The 20,362-nt window shown below is 46.4% G+C and overlaps 1 protein-coding gene across 4 annotated transcripts in view; it reads left to right on the forward strand.

Annotated features, from left to right (window-relative positions):
- The window catches only part of SYNGAP1 (synaptic Ras GTPase activating protein 1), a 469,079-nt gene that overhangs the window by 30,984 nt on the left and 417,733 nt on the right, over positions 1-20,362 (forward strand). The gene's annotated exons all lie outside the window — the stretch shown is intronic.

The raw sequence follows: 20,362 nt of genomic DNA on the forward strand, positions 1-20,362 counted from the left end.
GCGGGGGGGGGGGGGGCAGGCCCGGATTTACTTCCTTTTCCGCCCCAAGGCCGGGTCCTTCAATGCCGCCCGCCAAAAAAAAAACTCCCCCAATCCTGAAAGCGCACATATACTAATGGAAAAATCATACAGGTGCACCTACATATAACATTTATATGGATTGAGGGGTGATCTGTGTACGGTGTGCAGCATTGAGGGGTGATCTGTGTATGGGAGAATTTAGGGGTGATCTGTGTACGGTGTGCAGCATTGAGGGGTGATCTGTGTATGGGAGAATTTAGGGGTGATCTGTGTACGGTGTGCAGGATTGAGGGGTGATCTGTGTACGGTGTGCAGGATTGAGGGGTGATCTGTGTACGGTGTGCAGGATTGAGGGGTGATCTGTGTATGGGAGAATTTAGGGGTGATCTGTGTATGGTGTGCAGCATTGAGGGGTGATCTGTGTATGGGAGAATTTAGGGGTGATCTGTGTATGGGAGAATTTAGGGGTGATCGGTGTACGGTGTGCAGCATTGAGGGGTGATCTGTGTATGGGAGAATTTAGGGGTGATCGGTGTACGGTGTGCAGCATTGAGGGGTGATCTGTGTATGGGAGAATTTAGGGGTGATCTGTGTACGGTGTGCAGCATTGAAGGGTGATCTGTGTATGGGAGAATTTAGGGGTGATCTGTGTACGGTGTGCAGCATTGAGGGGTGATCTGTGTATGGAGTGTAGGATTGAGGGGTGATCTGTGTATGGGAGAATTTAGGGGTGATCTGTGTATGGTGTGCAGCATTGAGGGGTGATCTGTGTATGGGAGAATTTAGGGGTGATCTGTGTACGGTGTGCAGCATTGAGGGGTGATCTGTGTATGGGGGAATTTAGGGGTGATCTGTGTACGGTGTGCAGCATTGAGGGGTGATCTGTGTATGGGGGAATTTAGGGCTGATCTGTGTACGGTGTGCAGCATTGAGGGCTGATCTGTGTATGGAGTGTAGGATTGAGGGGTGATCTGTGTACAGGAGAATTTAGTGGTGATCTGTGTATGGTGTGCAGCATTGAGGGGTGATCTGTGTATGGAGTGTAGGATTGAGGGGTGATCTGTGTATGGGAGAATTTAGGGGTGAGCTGTGTATGGTGTGCAGCATTGAGGGGTGATCTGTGTATGGAGTGTAGGATTGAGGGGTGATCTGTGTATGGGAGAATTTAGGGGTGATCTGTGTATGGTGTGCAGCATTGAGGGGTGATCTGTGTATGGGAGAATTTAGGGGTGATCTGTGTACGGTGTGCAGCATTGAGGGGTGATCTGTGTATGGGGGAATTTAGGGGTGATCTGTGTACGGTGTGCAGCATTGAGGGCTGATCTGTGTATGGAGTGTAGGATTGAGGGGTGATCTGTGTACAGGAGAATTTAGTGGTGATCTGTGTATGGTGTGCAGCATTGAGGGGTGATCTGTGTATGGAGTGTAGGATTGAGGGGTGATCTGTGTATGGGAGAATTTAGGGGTGATCTGTGTACGGTGTGCAGCATTGAGGGGTGATCTGTGTATGGGAGAGAGTTATAGCTTCTACAAAATAGGGGATAGTTTTATGGCATTTTTGTTAATATTTTTTGTTTTTTACTAGTAACGGCGGCGATCTGCGATTTTTATCATGACTGCAACATTATTGCGGAACTTTTGACACATTTTTGGGACCATTGTCATTTTTACAGCGATATGTGCTATAAAAATGCACTGATTACTGTGAAATAGACACTGGCAGTGAAGGGGGTTAACCACTAGGTGGCGCTGAAGGGGTTAAGTGTGCCTAGGGATGTGTTCTAACTGTAGGGGGGGATGGGCTGTGTGTGACACGACAGTGATCACCGCTTCCGATTACAGGAAGCGGTGATCAGTGTCCCGTCACTAGGAAGACTGGGGAAATGCTTGTTTACGTCAGCATTTGTTTCTTCTTCCTCACCGTGACATGATCGCGGACATCAAGTGTGCGGGACCCACGGTCCGAGTCACGGAGCTCGCGGCGGGCACGCGCACCCACAATATCGCTTCTTAAAGGGGACGTATATATACGTCCTTGTGCCTGCCCGTGCAATTCTGCCGACGTATATCTGCGTGCGGCGGTTGGCATGTGGTTAAAGGAGCTAGATGAAAGATTTTCGGGCGAATAGCAACTGCGTCCAATCAGATGCAGGCACTGTTCAGGTATTCTGACAGCCGTGGGTGCCGGTGTCCCATCGAATAGTGCGCCGCGCATGCGCAGGACGGAGCCGCACTCCAGCTGAGTTGCCGATCAGCTGGAGTGACGTGACCAGGGCACAAGCGCACATCGTAGGAGGTATCTCTCGATGGGAGATACCATTTCACGGGCACAATTGAAACCTATACAAACAGCGGGGGGAGACTGTAGTTTCTCACATTGTGCGTCGCTGTTGCGGGGCGGCTGATGGTCCAGTTTCCCCGCTGTTTGTATAGGTTTAAATCGTGGCTGTGAAATGGTATCTCCCATCGTGAGATACCTCCGAAGATGTGCGCATGCGCCATTGTTACGTCAGGGCAGCTGACATCGTATCTTAGGGTGCAATACTTAGGCTGGCCGCTAGGTGGCGCTTCCGTTGACTTCGGCGTAGAATATGTAAATGACTAGATAGACCAATTCACGAACGTACGTGCGCCCGTCGCAGTAAAGATACGCTGTTTACCAAAGGCGTTTTCAGTCGTAAAGTTATTCCATCAAATAGCTGGACTAGTCAATGTTAAATATGGCCGTCGTTCCCGCGTCGAAATTTGAAAATTTTACATTGTTTGCGTAAGTCGTCCGTGAATAGGGCTGGACGTAATTTACATTCACGTCGAAACCAATACGTCCTTGCGGCGTACTTTGGCGTAATGCACACTGGGATATGTACACGGACGGTGCATGCACCGTTCGTAAAAAATGTCAATCACGTCAGGTCACCCTCCATTAACATAAAACACGCCCCCTCAGCCTAATTTGAATTAGGCGCACTTACGCCGGCCACATTTACGCTATGCCCCTGTAAGTTAGGAGGCAAGTACTTTGTGAATACAGTACTTGCCTCTCTGACTTAAGGCGGCGTAGCGTAAATACGATACGCTACACCGCCTTAAAGTTGCGGCAAGATACCTGAATCCAGCTAATTGTCTTCCATTGAGGTGCAGTTCTTGCCATCTGCTGGCTGAAAATGGTATTAAATGTTCACAGGCAGTATTTCATATTTACCTGATTAGGATCAAACAAATATATTATTACATTTTTTTTTGTCAGCCCTAAATAAAATAAATGGTATGAATATATAAAAAATAAATTGCTCTTCAATAAATATTAGTGAAATAAAAAGAAAATTAAATGAGTTCACATTTAGGCTCCATGCACACTGGAAGCTAAAACAAGCTATAAAAAACACCAGTAGCTTTGCAGGGAGCCTTTCAGCGTTTTTTAGCGTTTTTGAAATAGTGTTTATTAGCGTAGCGTTTTTTAGCTTCTTTTCTTTCTTTTTTTTAATGGATAATGCTCCATGCACACTGAAGCTAATAAACTGCAGTTTATTGGCGTTTTGGCTTTTTTTTTTTTTTAAAGCCCATAAACTGAACTCCATGTTATCCTATGTGCCCATGCACACCTGGGCGTTTTTTAGTGTTAATGAGCTTTGGAGTTTATTGTCTTTTTTTCTGAACGCCCGAAATTTGCGTTCAAAGTGCTGTTTTTTGGCAGAAAAAAAAAAGCTCAAAAACGCCGGTGCCAGCGTTTTTTTGCGTTTTTTAATCCATTGAAAAAAAAAAAGAAAAGAAAAAAAAAGCTACACTGAAAAACGCTGATTAACCACTTAAGGACCGGACCAATATGCTGCCTAGAGACCCAAGGGGTTTTTACAGTTCGGGACTGCGTCGCTTTAACAGACAATTGCGCGGTCGTGCGACGTGGCTCCCAAACAAAATTGGCATCCTTTTTTCCCCACAAATAGAGCTTTGGTAAAAAAAATCGCAATAAGCGTTTATCGATTGGTTTGCACAAAATTTATAGCGTTTACAAAATAGGGGATAGTTTTATTGCATTTTTATTTTTTTCATTTTTTTTACTACTAATGGCGGCGATCAGCGATTTTTTTTCGTGACTGCAACATTATGGCGGACACTTCGGACAATTTTGACACATTTTTGGGACCATTGTCATTTTCACAGCAAAAAATGCATTTAAATTGCATTGTTTATTGTGAAAATGACAGTTGCAGTTTGGGAGTTAAACACAGGGGGCGCTGTAACATTTAGGGTTCACTTTGTGTGTGTTTAGAACTGTAGGGGGGTGTGGCTGTAGGACTGACGTCATCGATCGAGTCTCCCTATAAAAGGCATCACTCGATCGATGCGCCGCCATAGTGAAGCACGGGGAAGCCGTGTTTACATACGGCTCTCCCCGTTCTTCAGCTCCAGGGAGCGATCGCGACGGGGCGGCTATAAACGAATAGCCGCGCTGTCGTCCCGGATCGCTCCCCGAGGCTTATCGACCGCCGCATGTACCGGGGGGGGGGGGGGGGCCCGATCGGACCCCCGACCCACGTCAAGCAGAGTACGTACATGTGCCTGTCCGTGCCATTCTGCTGACGTATATGTACATGAGGAGGTCGGCAAGTGGTTAAAGCTATTGCAAAAACGCTAAAAGACGTTGAAAGGCTCCCTGCAAAGCTATTGGCGTTTTTTATAGCTTTTATCAGCTTCAGTGTGCATGAAGCCTAAAAAAATGCTGGTGAGCAGCGTTTTTGAGCGTTTTTGCGGGTTTTAGCATTTTTCCCGCCGAAAGACGTCACTTTCTGGCGTTCAGAAAAAAGCCCATAATCTCCACTGCTCATTAACATTAAAAAACTTCCATGTGTGCATGGACATATAGGCTAACATTGAGTGCAGTTTATGGGCTTTTAAAAAAAAAAGAGCCAAAAACGCCAATAAACTGCAGTTTAACAGCTTCAGTGTGCATGGAGCCTTAGCCCAACCTTTGTTCGTTTTAATTGGGGCCAGTTCACACCACATGCAGTCTAATGCGTTTTTCTGCATCAAAAACGCATAGAAAGTAGGTTATATGGTTTCCAATGGCATAGTTTACACCAGTGCTTGCAGTTCCAGAAAAAAAAAAAGTCAAACATGCTGCATTTTTCCTGCACTGGACTGTACTGGAACATGGTAAAACATCAAAAAGGCACTGGAACGCAACTAAATGCATCAAAAAGACACTGGAACGCAACTAAATGCATCAAAAAGACACTGGAACGCACCAAAAACGCACTGGAACACGCATGTCCTTATTGAGGGCCAGTTCACACCATAGAAAAACGCAGTCCAGGTGCGTTCCAGTGCCTTTTTGACGTGTTTGTGATGCAGTCCAGTGCATTTTTATCCCCTCTTTTTTCTTAACCTTAAATAAAGACATGTGTGTTCCAGTGTGTTTTAGGTGCGTTCCAGTACAGTCCAGTGCATGCAAAAATGGAGCATGTTTTACTTTTTTTTCTGGAACGCACTGGTGTAAACTATGCCCTTGAAAACCGAATAACCTACTTTCAATGCGTTTTTGATGCAGAAAAAAAACATACTGGACTGCATGTGGTGTGAACTGGCCTTTGGCTGCATTCAAACCTGAGCGTTTTGTCGCCTGAAGCGTGAAGCTCCAAAACGCTAGAGGGGGAAAAAATATGTCATTCTCTATGGAGATGGTTCACATCTCCACTCCAAAACGCCTGAAGCTCAAACAAGTTCCGGACCCTTTTTTGTTGCGCGAATTGGGTGGATTTGGGCGTTTTAGAACGTTTGTATTCTCATAGAAAGTGATGGAAACGCTCGTTTCAAGCGTCTAGCGTTTCTACGGGCGTTTTGTCGATTTAATCAATAGAACATTTCACCCAGGCAGAAGATAAAAAAATCTACAAGCATAGCAACAAGTGATGAAAAGATGATAATTTTTCCTATTTGCTAAAATAAAAAACGTCGAATATGCACGACAAAACGCTGGAAAAAACGACCAAAAACGCTACGCTCAGGTGTGAATGCAGCCTTAAAGTTAAAGTGGAGTTCCACCCGTTTCCCCCCCCCCCCCTAAAAATCTTAAAATAATAATAAAAAAAAATTATTTTTTATACTCCCCTGAAAGGGCGGTTTACTTTGCGGAAGTTGCTCTTCTGCCTCTTCTTCCACCGCGGTAGATCTTCTGGCTTGTCCTACGTTGCGGTGTCTTCTTGTGAATGAGACGTGCTGCCTTCTGGGAACTGTGTGTATCCCAGGAGGCAGCCGCCCATTCAAAAAACGGCGTGCGAGATGCGCATTAGCGAAAAGGGGAGTGAAGACGTAAGGCTTCACTACCTGTTTCCCTTAGTAAGGATGGAGGCGCCAGGACCCAGCGATTGCCGTCGGGGGACCGACATCGTGGGCAACTAGGACAGGTAAGTGTCCTTATTTAAAAAAAGAGGGGGAAAAATGCATTGGACTGCATTAAAAACGCACCAAAAACACTTTAAAAATGCACTGGAACCCATCAAAAACATGCATGCGGAAAAGCATCTGAAACGCATCTGGACCTGTTTCTATGGTGTGAACTGGCCCTTAGTTAAACCTACAAGTGCTTTTTTTTTACCACTACTATTCCTTTATACTGGCTTTAGAAATTTTACAAATGCAGCAATTAAGAAATTGGATGGAAGGTTTAGCACTGGAAAACACTTTTTGAAAGATAAAAAGTGCATTTTATATACAACTATATAGACAAAAATGAGGACAGAGGGACTTTGTTCCAAATCTATTTTAACCACCTGAGCCCCAGGCCATTGTCAAATGACGGCTTCACGGTGGCTCTGAAAATCCAACAGGACGTCATATGACGTCCTGGATTCCTCTGGCCACTGGGGGGCGCGCGCGCGCCCGGCGCCTCCCCGAGATGCCCATATGTGCCCAGTAATCAAGTGGTTAAACATAAATATCCCTTTAAAGCGGAGCTCCACCCTAAAGTGTAACTTCCACTCATCGGAACCCTCCCCCCCTCCGGTGTCACATTTGACACCTTTCAGGGGGGAGGGGGGTGCAGATACCTGTCAAAGACAGGTATTTGCACCCACTTCCCGGAGTACTCTCTGCGTGTATTCTACGGGCAGTACGTCACTTCCCGCCCCCGCCCGCTGTGTTCTGGGAAACACTTGGCTCCGAACACAGCGGGGCCCAGTGAGGACGACGCTGCACGGCTCGCGCATGCTCTGTAGGGAATCGGGCAGTGAAGCCGTAACGCTACACTTCCTGATTCCCTCACCGAGGATGGCGGCGGGGGCAGCAGATAGACCAGTCATTTCTCCTCTTCTGCTGCGGACGGCGCTGGACTCCAGGACAGGTAAGTGTCCATATATTAAAAGTCAGCAGCTGCAGTATTTGTAGCGGCTGGCTTTTAATATCGTCTAACGGCGGAGCTCCGCTTTAAATGTAGCAATGACAGTAGCAAATTATTTGTCACTATTGTCTTCCTGATTCTCCTCCCGGCCAATTAGGAAACGGATCCTGGGACCCGATTGGCCAGGGAGTTTTAGGCCAATTGGGTCTCAGGACACACTTCCCGTTTGGCCAGGAGGAGAAGCAATGGCCTTGGCTCTTCCCTCCCGCTGCCTCCTAAGGTAAGGCCTCTGATTGCCGCCTGCCACGTGGGGGGGGGGGGGGTCAATCCCTGCACTCCCATCTGTCTCCCGCACGGGCAGGATCGCGACCTTCCCACCTGTCTCTTGCGGGGGGGGGGGGGGTTGGGGATTAGCATTAGTTTCCTACTCCCCCAAAATATTGAGCACTGACTAGTTCTCATAATGAAAAACACTAATCAGTGTATAATAAAGATGGTGAAAAAAGCACTTGTACAATATAATGAAAGAAAATCACATAATGTAAAAGTCCATATCCAATAAGTGTACTTGTGAAAATGGTATTCACTTGTGGCATCCACCCCCACAGCAAAAACAGACGCCTGAGACCCCCTGCAGTGAGGTCAAACGCACACACGGAACATCCTGGAAATCCAGCACATAAACCACTGCAATGTGTGGATAATAACCTCCTCAGCAGTATAATATGTAGGCCATAGAAAAGGAGAGCACAATGTATTCATAAAAACTGCATGCCTACCCACAAGAAAGAAAATAAATATCCACAGCATGTACTGTAAGCTAACGTATTTATCGGGGTATTGCGCGCTCCGGCGTATAGCACGCACCCCCAAAGTGGACACGACATTCCTGTAAAAAAACATTTTAGTACTTACAGTTTTGGTGTCTTGCGTAGGGTCCGGCGTCCGTCTGCGGCTTCGGGTGTCCTCTTCGTTGGGTCCGGCGTCCTTCTGCGGCGTCCTCCCCGCTTTCCCGCGCCGAGTTTGAACACTGCGGCGGCATATACCGAGTGCAGTACACTCATGTATAGTCGGGCAGGCTTTTGGCCCCATCTTTGGTGTCATTGGGAGGAATTTGGCCCCATCTTTGGTGTCATTGGGAGGAATTGTGCTCCATCTTTGGTGTCATTGGGAGGAGTTTGGCTCCATCTTTGGTGTCATTGGGAGGAGTTTTGCTCCATCTTTGGTGTCATTGGGAGGAATTTGGCCCCATCTTTGGTGTCATTGGGAGGAATTTGGCCCCATCTTTGGTGTCATTGGGAGGAATTTGGCTCCATCTTTGGTGTCATTGGGAGGGATTTGGCTCCATCTTTGGTGTCATTGGGAGGAATTTGGCCCCATCTTTGGTGTCATTGGGAGGAATTTGGCTCCATACTTGGTGTCATTGGGAGGAATTTGGCTCCATCTTTGGTGTCATTGGGAGGGATTTGGCCCCATCTTTGGTGTCATTGGGAGGAATTTGGCTCCATCTTTGGTGTCATTGGGAGGAATTTGGCTCCATCTTTGGTGTCATTGGGAGGAATTTGGCTCCATACTTGGTGTCATTGGGAGGAATTTGGCTCCATACTTGGTGTCATTGGGAGGAATTTGGCTCCATCTTTGGTGTCATTGGGAGGGATTTGGCCCCATCTTTGGTGTCATTGGGAGGAATTTGGCCCCCTCTTTGGTGTCATTGGGAGGAATTTGGCTCCATCTTTGGGGTCATTGGGAGGAATTTGGCTCCATCTTTGGTGTCATTGGGAGGGATTTGGCCCCATCTTTGGTGTCATTGGGAGGAATTTGGCTCCATCTTTGGTGTCATTGGGAGGGATTTGGCTCCATCTTTGGTGTCATTGGGAGGGATTTGGCCCCATCTTTGGTGTCATTGGGAGGGATTTGGCCCCATCTTTGGTGTCATTGGGAGGGATTTGGCTCCATCTTTGGTGTCATTGGGAGGAATTTGGCTCCATCTTTGGTGTCATTGGGAGGAATTGTGCTCCATCTTTGGTGTCAGTGGGGGGAAATATGTCCCATTGTTGGTATCAGTGGATGAAAATAGTGCCTCAAAGGCCAGATAAAAGCAAACAAAGGGCCACAGTTTGGAGACCACTGCACTAAAGCACTGTGGAATTTTTCATAAATTTTTTATCCACACTGAAGCACCTTAGAATACTTTTATATGGACTTGTGTGTCATTTTTAAGGATTGAACTGTTTACCACTATTATGTATTATGCACTCATGCACCTTAGTGTGATGCGATTTTTTATGCAATTTTTTTTTAATCATTATTTATATATATTTACTTGTACTATTTGTTTGCACATATCTACATCACTTACCGGACACATATCCCCCTTACTTTGTATAGTGGTGTGTGCACTATCATTTCATTAGCGCTGCGCAGCTTTATTTCTATAATTTAGCTGATAGGAGTGGTGGCTCGCAGGATTGTGGCATTTTCATTGACATAGACAGCCGGACTTGCCCCCCTGCTCCCATTTCACAGCTTTTGATTGACAGCAGCAGCAGGCTCCCCCTGCTATCAAATCTGTCCAGTGAGGAGAGAGACAGAGGCTGGAGCTGCTGGGCTCGTGCATATCGCTGGATCGGGTTGGGCTTTAGGTAAGAAAAGGGGGGGGGGGAGCTTCAGCAAAGATTTTTCACCTTAATGCAAGGTGGTCGTGACTGCGACATTATGGCGGACACTTCGGACAATTTTGACACATTTTTGGGACCATTGTCATTTTCACAGCAAAAAATGCATTTAAAATGCATTCTTTATTAGTGGAAATGACAGTTGCAGTTTGGGAGTTAACCACAGGAGGCGCTGAAGGGGTTATGTTTCACCTAGTGTGTGTTTACAACTGTAGGGGGGTGTGGCTGTAGGTGTGACGTCATCGATTGTGTCTCCCTATAATGGGGATGACACGATCGATGCAGCCGCCACAGTGAAGCACGGGGAAGCCATGTTTACACACGGCTCTCCCCGTTCTTCAGTTTCGGGGACCGATCGCGGGACCCCAGCGGCGATCAGGTCCGCGAGTCTCGCGGTCCCGGAGCTTCGGACCGGGTCGCGGGCGCGCGCCCGCGACCCACGGCTGGGTAGATGTAAAGGACGTACCGGTACGTCGATCTGCCCAGCCGTGCCATTCTGCCGACGTATATCGTCGTGCGGCGGTCGTTAAGTGGTTAAAAACAGGACGTATATAGTCGTGAGCAGGTCCTTAAGTGGTTAACCTTTTTTTTTTTTTTTTTACATTTCATCACTTACTTCCTCGTTTCCAAGCCTAAGCAAATGATGTCATATATCTCAGGAGCCTTCAGGAGGGGAGAGGGGACGTTCTCATCTAAACACATCCTCCTTCCTGCACGCTTGATCTAAGGGCAGGTTCATTCCAGGAAGTAAATGCTACATGAATCATCTGCCCTTACTCAAGATGGCGGCAGCTTAAATGCTAGGGGATTGGTTTTCAATGGGTTTTTTCTCAACAAAATAAAGCATGGAGACATGGATGGATGGGGGAGTTTGTTTTGAATATTAAAAATGAATTCAATAGCGTTTTGGTTTGTGGTGCTCAGATGCAGTGTACAGTGAGGGGAAAAAGTATTTGACCCCCTGCTGATTTTGTACATTTGCCCACTGACAAAGAAATGATCAGTCTATAATAAATTCAATGGTCGGGTTATTTTAACAGTGAGAGACAGAATAACAACACAAATATACAGAAAAACGCATTTAAAAAAAGTTATACATTGATTTGCATTTTAATGAGTGAAATAAGTACTGTATTTATCGGGCTATAACGCGCCCCGGCGTATAGCGCGCACCCCCGAACTTGAAGGAAAATTCCTGGAAAAAAAATACTTACAGTTTGGATGCCCCTCGTCGGTGGCTTGCCCGTCGTCCATCGGCGGCCTCGTCCGGTCCGGCGGCCATCGTGGTGTTCTCGCCGCTCGATCCCCGCTTCCCGCGCTGTGTTTTGAACCACTGCGCCAACATATACCGAGCGCAGTACACTCTGGTATAGTCGGGCAGGCTCGGCTCCTCTCCCGTAAAGGACGTGCAGGATGCACAGGACGTGACCGCGAGAGGAGCCGAGCCTGCCGGTCTATACCCGAGTGTACTGCGCTCGGTATATGCCGGCGCAGTGGTTCAAACACAGCGCAGGAAGCGGGTATCGGCGTATATCGCGCGCCCACGATTTTGCCCTGATTTTCAGGGCAAAAAAGTGCGCGGTATAAACCGATAAATATGGTATTTGAAATGGCTTAAGAAGAAGCATATTAAGGTCCTGGAGTGGCCTAGCCAGTTTCCAGACCTTAATCCCATAGAAAATATGTGGAGGGAGCTGAAGGTTTGAAACTGGAAACCTTAATGACTTGGAGAAGATCTACAAAGAGGAGTGGGACAAAATCCCTCCTGAGATGTGCAAACCTGGGGCCAGATTCAGAAAGAGATACGACGGCGTATCTCTTGATACGCCGTCGTATCTCTGAGTCCGGCCGTCGTATCTATGCGCCCGATTCAGAGAATCCGTTACGCATAGATCTCCCTAAGATCCGACAGGTGTAATTGTCTTACACCGTCGTATCTTAGGCTGCAATTTCAGGCTGGCCGCTAGGTGGCGCTTCCGTATTTTTACGCGAGGAATATGCAAATTAGTATTTACGCCAATTCAGAAACGTACGACCGACCGGCGCTTTTTTTTTACGTCGTTTGCGTTTGGCTTTTTCCGGCGTATAGTTACCCCTGCTATATGAGGCGTAGCTAATGTTAAGTATGGCCGTCGTTCCCGCGCCAAGTTTTGAATTTTTACGTTGTTTGCGTAAGTCGTTCGCGAATACGGCTGGACGTAATTTACGTTCACGTCGAAAGCAATGGCGTTTTGCAGCGGATTTTCGAGCATGCGCACTGGGATGTTTTCACGAACGGCGCATACGCCGTTAAAAAAACGTAAAATACGCGGGGTCAAGCAAAATTTTAATAAATTAGGTGGACTTACGCTGGCCCACATACGTTACGCCGCCGTAACTTAGGGCGCAAGTTCTTTATGAATATGGAACTTGCGCCCAAAGTTAGAGCGGCGTAACGTATCTAAGATACGCTACGCCGGCCGGACAGATACGCCATTGTATCTGAATCCGGCCCCTGGTGGCCAACTACAAGAAACGTCTGACCTCTGTGATTGTTAACAAGGGATTTGCCACCAAGTACTAAGTCATGTTTTGCAAAGGAGTCAAATACTTTTTTTTACTCATTAAAATGCAATTTCTAACTTTTTTGAAATGCGTTTTTCAGGATATTTTTGTTGTTATTGTGTCTCTCACTGTTAAAATCAACCAACCATTAAAATGATAGACTGATCATTTCTTTATCAGTGGGCAAATGTACAAAATCAGCAGGGGATCAAATACCTTTTCCCTCACGGTAGTTCTTTATTAAAGAGGAAGTAAACCCTCTGAAAGTTTCCCTAAAAAAAAATAAAAAAAACCCCCTGCAAGACAAAGGCATAATGAGCTAGTATGCATAGCATACTAGCTCATTATGAATTACTTACCTGAGGTCGAAAGCCCCTGCAGCGACCCTCGTTCCTCTCCTCCGCCATGATACCCGGAGTGACTTGCGGGTATCGCTGCTCCGACACTGTGACTGGCCGGAGCAGCAAAGACGTCACTCCTGCGCATGCGCGTGGGAGCCGTCAGGGACGGCACGGCGCCATTCATTAATGGCACGCTCAGTGTGCCTGCGCCGTTGTCTACGCCGCGCATGCGCTGTAGACGTCAGTGCAGTCTTTTCGGCAAATATCTCCTTAACTGCTTGCCGACCAGCCGCCGCAGTTATACGGTGGCAGGTCGGCTCTGCTGGGTGAGATCACGTAGGTATACGTCATCTCGCCATTCAGCCAATTGGGGGGAACAGGCACCCCCCGCTCGCCGCTGACGCGCGTGCCCGCGATCGCTTGTTACAGAGCGAGAACCGGGAGCTGTGTGTGTAAACACACAGCTCCCGGTCCTGTCAGGGGGAGAAATTACTTATTGTCTGTTCATACAATGTATGAACAGCGATCTGTCATTTCCCCAAGTCAGCTTTCCCCTTCAGTTAGAAAACACCCAGGGAACATAATTAACCCCTTCCTCGCCCCCTAGTGTTAACCCCTTCCCTGCCAGTGGCATTTTTACAGTAATCAATGCATTTTTATAGCACTGATCGCTGTATAAATGCCAATGGTCCCAAAAATGTGTCCAAAGTGTCCGCCATAATGTCGCAGTACCGATAAAAATCGCTGATCGCCGCCATTATTAGTAAAAAAAAAAAAAATCATGAAAATGCCATACAAATACCCCCTATTTTGTAAACAATATAACTTTTGCGCAAACCAATCAATAAATGCTTATTGCGATTTTCTTTTTTTTTTTTTACGAAAAATATGTAGAAGAATACGTATCGGCCTAAACTGAGGAATTTTTTTTTATATATATATATATTTGGGGGATATTTATTATGGCAAAAAGTAAAAAATATTCATTTTTTTTCAAAATTGTCGCTCTATTTTTGTTTTTAGCGCAAAAACTAAAAACCGCAGAGGTGATCAAATACCACCAAAAGAAAGCTCTATTTGTGGGGAAAAAAAGGACGCCAATTTTGTTTGGGAGCCACGTCGCACGACCGCGCAATTGTCAGTTAAAGCGACGCAGTGCCGAATCGCAAAAAGTGGCCCGGTCTTTGACCGTTATCCGTGTAGGTTAAGGAGATATTTCTCGCACCTACAAGTAAGCCTTAATCTAGGCTTACCTGTAGGGCTAAGTGGTCTGTGATGCCGCGTACACACGATCGGGCTGTAGCCCGACCAAACTCACATCGGAATTCCATCAGAGGAAAAGAGAACATGTTCTCTATGTAATCTCCGATGGAATTCATTGGAATTTCTCCGATGGGGCATACACACGGTCGGAATTTCCAATGGAAAAAGTCAGTCAGAAATTCCGATCGTGTGTACGAGGCCTATGGGTTTACAACCACTTAAAGGACTAGGCTACTATATTTATATTGTAATAGTGAGAGTCCCGGTCACTATAAAAAGGGAGCAAAAATGGACACAGAGGGCCAGATCCACATAGAAATAGATAGGCGCAGCGTATCAGAGATACGCTACGGCGCCGTATCTTACCTGGCTTTAAGTCGAATCCAGGAAGATTTTGCGCCGTAAGTTACGGCGGCGTAGTGTATTTCTGGCGGCGGAATTCAAATCGGCGACTAGGGGGCGTGATTCATTTAAATGAAGCGCGTCCCCGTGCCGATTGAACTGCGCATGCTCCGTTTTGAAATTTCCCGCGGTGCTTAGCGCGAAATTACGTCGCAACGACGTAATTTTTTTTAACTTAAACGTGACTTACGTCCATCCTAGGGGTGCAACGGATCACAGTTGATCAGTGATCCGAATGGGTCACCCCCTTCGGATCGGAACACACTGTGATCCGCGGATTGCCACGGCTCCGGAGGTAGGCCGAAGCCGCGGCCTTTCCTAATGTTACGGCGGCAGCCCTGGAGCTAGGTCGAAGCCGCAGCCTTTCCTAATGTTATGGCCGCGGCTTCGGCCTACCTCCGGAGCCGCGACCATAACGCTAGGAAAGGCCGCGGCTTCGGCCTAGCTCTGGAGCCGCCGCCGTAACATTAGGAAAGGCCGCGGCTTCGACCTACCTCCGGAGCCGCGGCCATCTTGGTACACCCGGCGGCGGCCCTCCTCTGTTTACACCCACAGAGGAGGAGCCCGCACTCGTGGGACACACCGCTCGGGGAGTGTCTGTCGGTACTAGCTGGGGGGGGGGCACTGTACTAAGAGAAGGGGGGTCACTGTACTGAGAGAAGGGGGGTCACTGTACTGAGAGGAGGGGGGTCACTGTACTGAGAGAAGGGGGGGTCACTGTACTGAGAGAAGGGGGGTCACTGTACTGAGAGGAGGGGGGTCACTGTACTGAGAGAAGGGGGGGGTCACTGTACTGAGAGAAGGGGGGTCACTGTACTGAGAGGAGGGGGGTCACTGTACTGAGAGAAGGGGGGGTCACTGTACTGAGAGGAGGGGGGTCACTGTACTGAGAGAAGGGGGGTCACTGTACTGAGAGGAGGGGGGTCACTGTACTGAGAGAAGGGGGGGGTCACTGTACTTTGCCGACCTGAAAAATGATCCGATCCGTGACTCCTGATCCGAGGAACGATCCGAACCGTGAGTTTTTTGATCCCTATTCACGGACGACTTGTGCAAAAAAAAAAATCAAATTTTGACGCGGGAACGACGCCCATACTTAACAAGTCTATCTATACGCTGCAAAATAGCAGCTTTAACTATACGCCGGAAAAAGCCGACTAGAGACGACGTAAGAGAATACGACGGCCGCGCGTACGTTCGTGGATCGTCGGAAAAAGCTAATTTGCATACCCGACGCGGAAAAAAGACGCAAACTCCAGCCAGTGAGCGCCGAAGTATTGCACCTACGATCCGAAGGCGTACGAAGCCGTACGCCTGTCGGATCTAACCCGGAAGCCTTAGTATCTTGGTTTGAGGATTCAAACTAAAAATACGACGCGGGTAATTTGAAAGTTCGCCGGCGTACTCGCTATGTGGATCTGGTCCATAGTCTTCATGTCAGCGGACTGCAGAACTACACAGCATAGTTTTGAAACGGAGAAAACAGTTTTGGCAGCTTTCTCCGGGTTTTTCTAAGTTCGGATGGGGCTGTGTAGATGGGATCTCCAACCCTGTGTCCAGGTCTTGTGAACAACCAATATAATGAGGGACTGGTGAGAGCAGGTGGAGTGTGAGTAGCTGGTTGCTGGTTCAACACAGTGTGTGTGTGTGTGTGGAAAGCTGTCTGCCCTGGAAGACTACATCCCTGGTGTGGGGGACTTTGTGCCTGATGGACTGGAAGCCTGGTAGACCTGAGGTGGTTAGAGAGTCCAAGGGGGCTGGAGGAAGTCTGGGAGACGGTGAGCTGGAGAATCCTGTTGAGGCCAGGAGTGGGCCAGGTATAGCAGGTACTGCAAGGCTGAGTGAGCCTGGGAGACAGGAGGCTTGGTATTTTTCTTTCTATGAACATTACTGGAGAAGAACCCCTGCGTGGGAATCCTGTGTGTGAACTGTTTATTTTTGCCTTTTAAATAAAAATGGGCTGCCATGCCCTCAAACCTAATATCTGACTGCTGTGGACTCGCTGAAAAACGCATTTACTATTGAGTTATCAACCTCCAATGTTTACAATATATATATATATATATATATATATATATATATATATATATATATATATATATATATATATATATATATATATATATATATATATATATATATATATATATATATATATATATATATATATATATATATATATATATATATATTTTTTTTTTTTTAGGGTGTAGATAGGCTTTAAAGAGGTTGTAAAGGTAAAAAAAAAATCCCTAAATGGCTTCCTTTACCTTAGTGCAGTCCTCCTTCACTTACCTCATCCTTCCATTTTGCTTTTAACCACTTGACCACCAGGCCTATTCTGGCACTTCTCTCCTTCATGTGAAAATCACAATTTTTTTGCTAGAAAATTAATCAGAACCCCCAAACATTATATATTTTTTTTTTTAGCAGACATCCTAGGGAATAAAATGGCAGTCATTGCAATACTTTTTGTCACACCGTATTTGCGCAGCGGTCTTACAAGCGCACTTTTTTTGGATAAAAATCACTTTTTTGAATTAAAAAATAAGACAACAATAAATTTTGCCCAATTTTTTTATATATTGTGAAAGATAATGTTACGCCGAGTAAAATGATACCCAACATGTCACGCTTAAAAATTGCGCCCGCTCGTGGCATGGCGTCAAACTTTTACCCTTAAAAATCTCGATGGGCGACGTTTAAAAAATTCTACAGGTTGCATTTTTTGAGTTACAGAGTAGCTCTAGGGCTAGAATTATTGCTCTCACTCTAACGATCGCGGCGATACCTCACATGTGTGGTTTGAACAGTTTTCATATGCGGGTGCTACTCACGTATGCGTTCGCTTCTGTGCGCAAGCTCGTCGGGACGGGGCGCTTTAAAAAATGTATAATTTTTTTACACTGAAATAAAAAAAATTGATCACTTTTATTCCTATTACAAGGAATGTAAACATCCCTTGTAATAGAAAAAAGCATGACAGGTCCTCTTATATATGAGATCTGGGGTCAAAAAGACCTCGCATCTTATATTTAGACTTAAATGCAAAAAAAGAAAAAAAAATTTAAACTGTCATTTTTTCAAATGACAAAAAAAAAATGTTTCTTTAAGACGCTGGGCGGGACTGACAATTTGACGTCACTTCCGCCCAGCAGAGCTATGGAGACGGGTGGGGGGGATTTTTCCCTCACTCGCAACCCCAGTCAGCTGCCGAACAGACCCGATCAAAGTAGATGGCGTGATGACCCTCCTGCTCGCCCCCTCAAGAGGCTTTCTCCACACCAGGGAGAAAGCCTTGCATTACTGTGTGGAGTTACAGACAGGAGAACAGGAAGTGAGGATTTCTCAGAAGAAATAAGGACATTTAACCACTTCCCGACCGCCGCATGTAAATGTACGTCCACAGAATGGCATGTACAGGCAAATGGGCGTACATGTACGTCCTTGCCTTCTAGCGGGTGGGGGGTCCGATCGCGGCCCCCCCCCGCTACATGCAGCGGTCGGAGTCCCGCGGGGAGCGATCCGGGACGACAGCGCGGCTATTCGTTTATAGCCGCCCCGTCGCGATCGCTCCCGGAGCTGAAGAACGGGGAGAGACGTATGTAAACACGGCTTCCCCGTGCTTCACTGTGGCGGCGTATCGATCGAGTGATCCCTTTTATAGGGAGACTCGATCGATGACGTCAGTCCTACAGCCACACCCCTCCTACAGTTGTAAACACACACTAGGTGAAACGAAACTCCTACAGCGCCCCCTGTGGTTAACTCCCAAACTGCAACTGTCATTATCACAATAAACAATGCAATTTAAATGCATTTTTTGCTGTGAAAATGACAATGGTCCCAAAAATGTGTCAAAATTGTCGGAAGTGTCCGCCATAATGTCGCAGTCATGAAAAAAATAGTAGTAAAACATTTTTTTTTATAAAAATGCATTAAAACTATCCCCTATTTTGTAAACGCTATAAATTTTGCGCAAACCAATCGATAAACGCTTATTGCGATTTTTTTTTTTTTTTTTTTTTTTTTTACCTGAGGGAAAAAAAATAAATTATATATGTTTTTGGGGGATATTTATTATAGCAAAAAGTTAACATTTTTGCATTTTTTTTCAAAATTGTCGCTCTATTTTTGTTTATAGCGAAAAAATAAAAAAACGCAGAGGTGATCAAATATCACCAAAAGAAAGCTCTGTTTGTGGGGAAAAAAGGACGCCAATTTTGTTTGGGAGCCATGTCGCACGAGCGCGCAATTGTCTGTTAAAGTGACGCAGTCCCGAACTGTAAAAACACCTTGGGTCTTTAGGCAGCATATTGGTCCGGTCCTTAAGTGGTTAAAGAGGTTGTAAAGGCAGAAAAAAAATCCCTAAATAGCTTCCTTTCCCTTAGTGCAGTCCTCCTTCACTTACCTCATCCTTCCATTTTACTTTTAAATGTCCTTATTTCTTCTGAGAAATCCTCACTTCCTGTTCTTCGGTCTGTAACTCACCACCATAATGCAAGGCTTTCTCACTGGTGTGGAGAAAGCCTCTTGAGGGGGCGAGCAGGAGTGTCAGGACGCTCACTAACACACAGCTCCTTTCTCTATCTGCAAAGTAGATGGCGTGCTGACCCTCCTGCTCGCCCCCTCCCCCCTCAAGAGGCTTTCTACACACCAGGGAGAAAGCCTTGCATTACTGTGTGGAGTTACAGACAGAAGAACAGGAAGTGAGGATTTCTCAGAAGAAATAAGGACATTTAAAAGCAAAATGGAAGGATGAGGTAAGTGAAGGAGGACTGCACTAAGGGAAAGGAAGCTAGGGGAAACATTTTTTTACCTTTTACAACCCCTTTAAATCAGGGCCATCTTTTCCATTGGGCACGCTGGGCAGTTGCCCGGGGGCCCCGCTTGCCTGGGGGGCCCCACCGGCTGCCCAGCAAGTAAAAAATTGTGGAGAGTGACGGGTTAGAACTGCCCATAACCAGTTTGCAGAAATCACAGAGAAGATCCGATCCTCCACGGGTGCGGGGGGTTGCGGATGTAAGGGGGGAGTGAATGCAAAAATGTAATGGGGCACTGATATAAAGGTTCCCCCTCCTATATTAGTGACCCCCCTTACCATAGTGTATTTACTCTATGGAAGGTGGTCTCTGGTCACCAGAGTGCCCCCCACATCAGAGTTCCCCTTTACATCAGAGTCTGCAGGATTCCCCCTCCCCCTTACAATGCAAGGGGGAACTCAGTCTGCGGACCCTGATGTAAGTGGGAAAGAGAAAGCAGTGGACTATTATATAAGGTGGTCTCTGGTCACCATAGCACCCCTCCACATCAGAGTTCCCTCCTTAGATCATGATCTGCAGCGTTCCCCTCTACATAAGAGTTCCCTTTTACTGTAAGGGGGGATCCTGCAGACTCTGATGTAAGAGGAAACTCTGTGCTGGCTGGGTTATAGTAACCTGACCTTCATGTCAATGAAGACATTTTTTTTCCTTTGTTTTCCTTTTGTTTAACTTAAACACATTGCTAATAGCACTAGCTATATGTTTATAGTTTAAATACTGACATTTGCATTGTTCGGCACTGAAAACTGTAATTTTAGGTACTTTTTTTTGCACTGGCAGTAAAAGACGTGGTACTGCCAGTAAATTTTATGATTTTTGTCAGTAAATTCTCGTGCGTGATTGTGTAGACAGGGCCCCAGTGCACTGTATTGCCCGGGGGCCTATAATGCTCTTAAGATGACACTGCTTTAAATATCTCACTAAACCTAAAACGCCAAGAAAAGCTTTGCTTGTATT

Source organism: Rana temporaria, chromosome 9 (genome assembly GCF_905171775.1).
Source record: "Rana temporaria chromosome 9, aRanTem1.1, whole genome shotgun sequence".
Taxonomy (NCBI): Eukaryota; Metazoa; Chordata; class Amphibia; order Anura; family Ranidae; genus Rana; species Rana temporaria.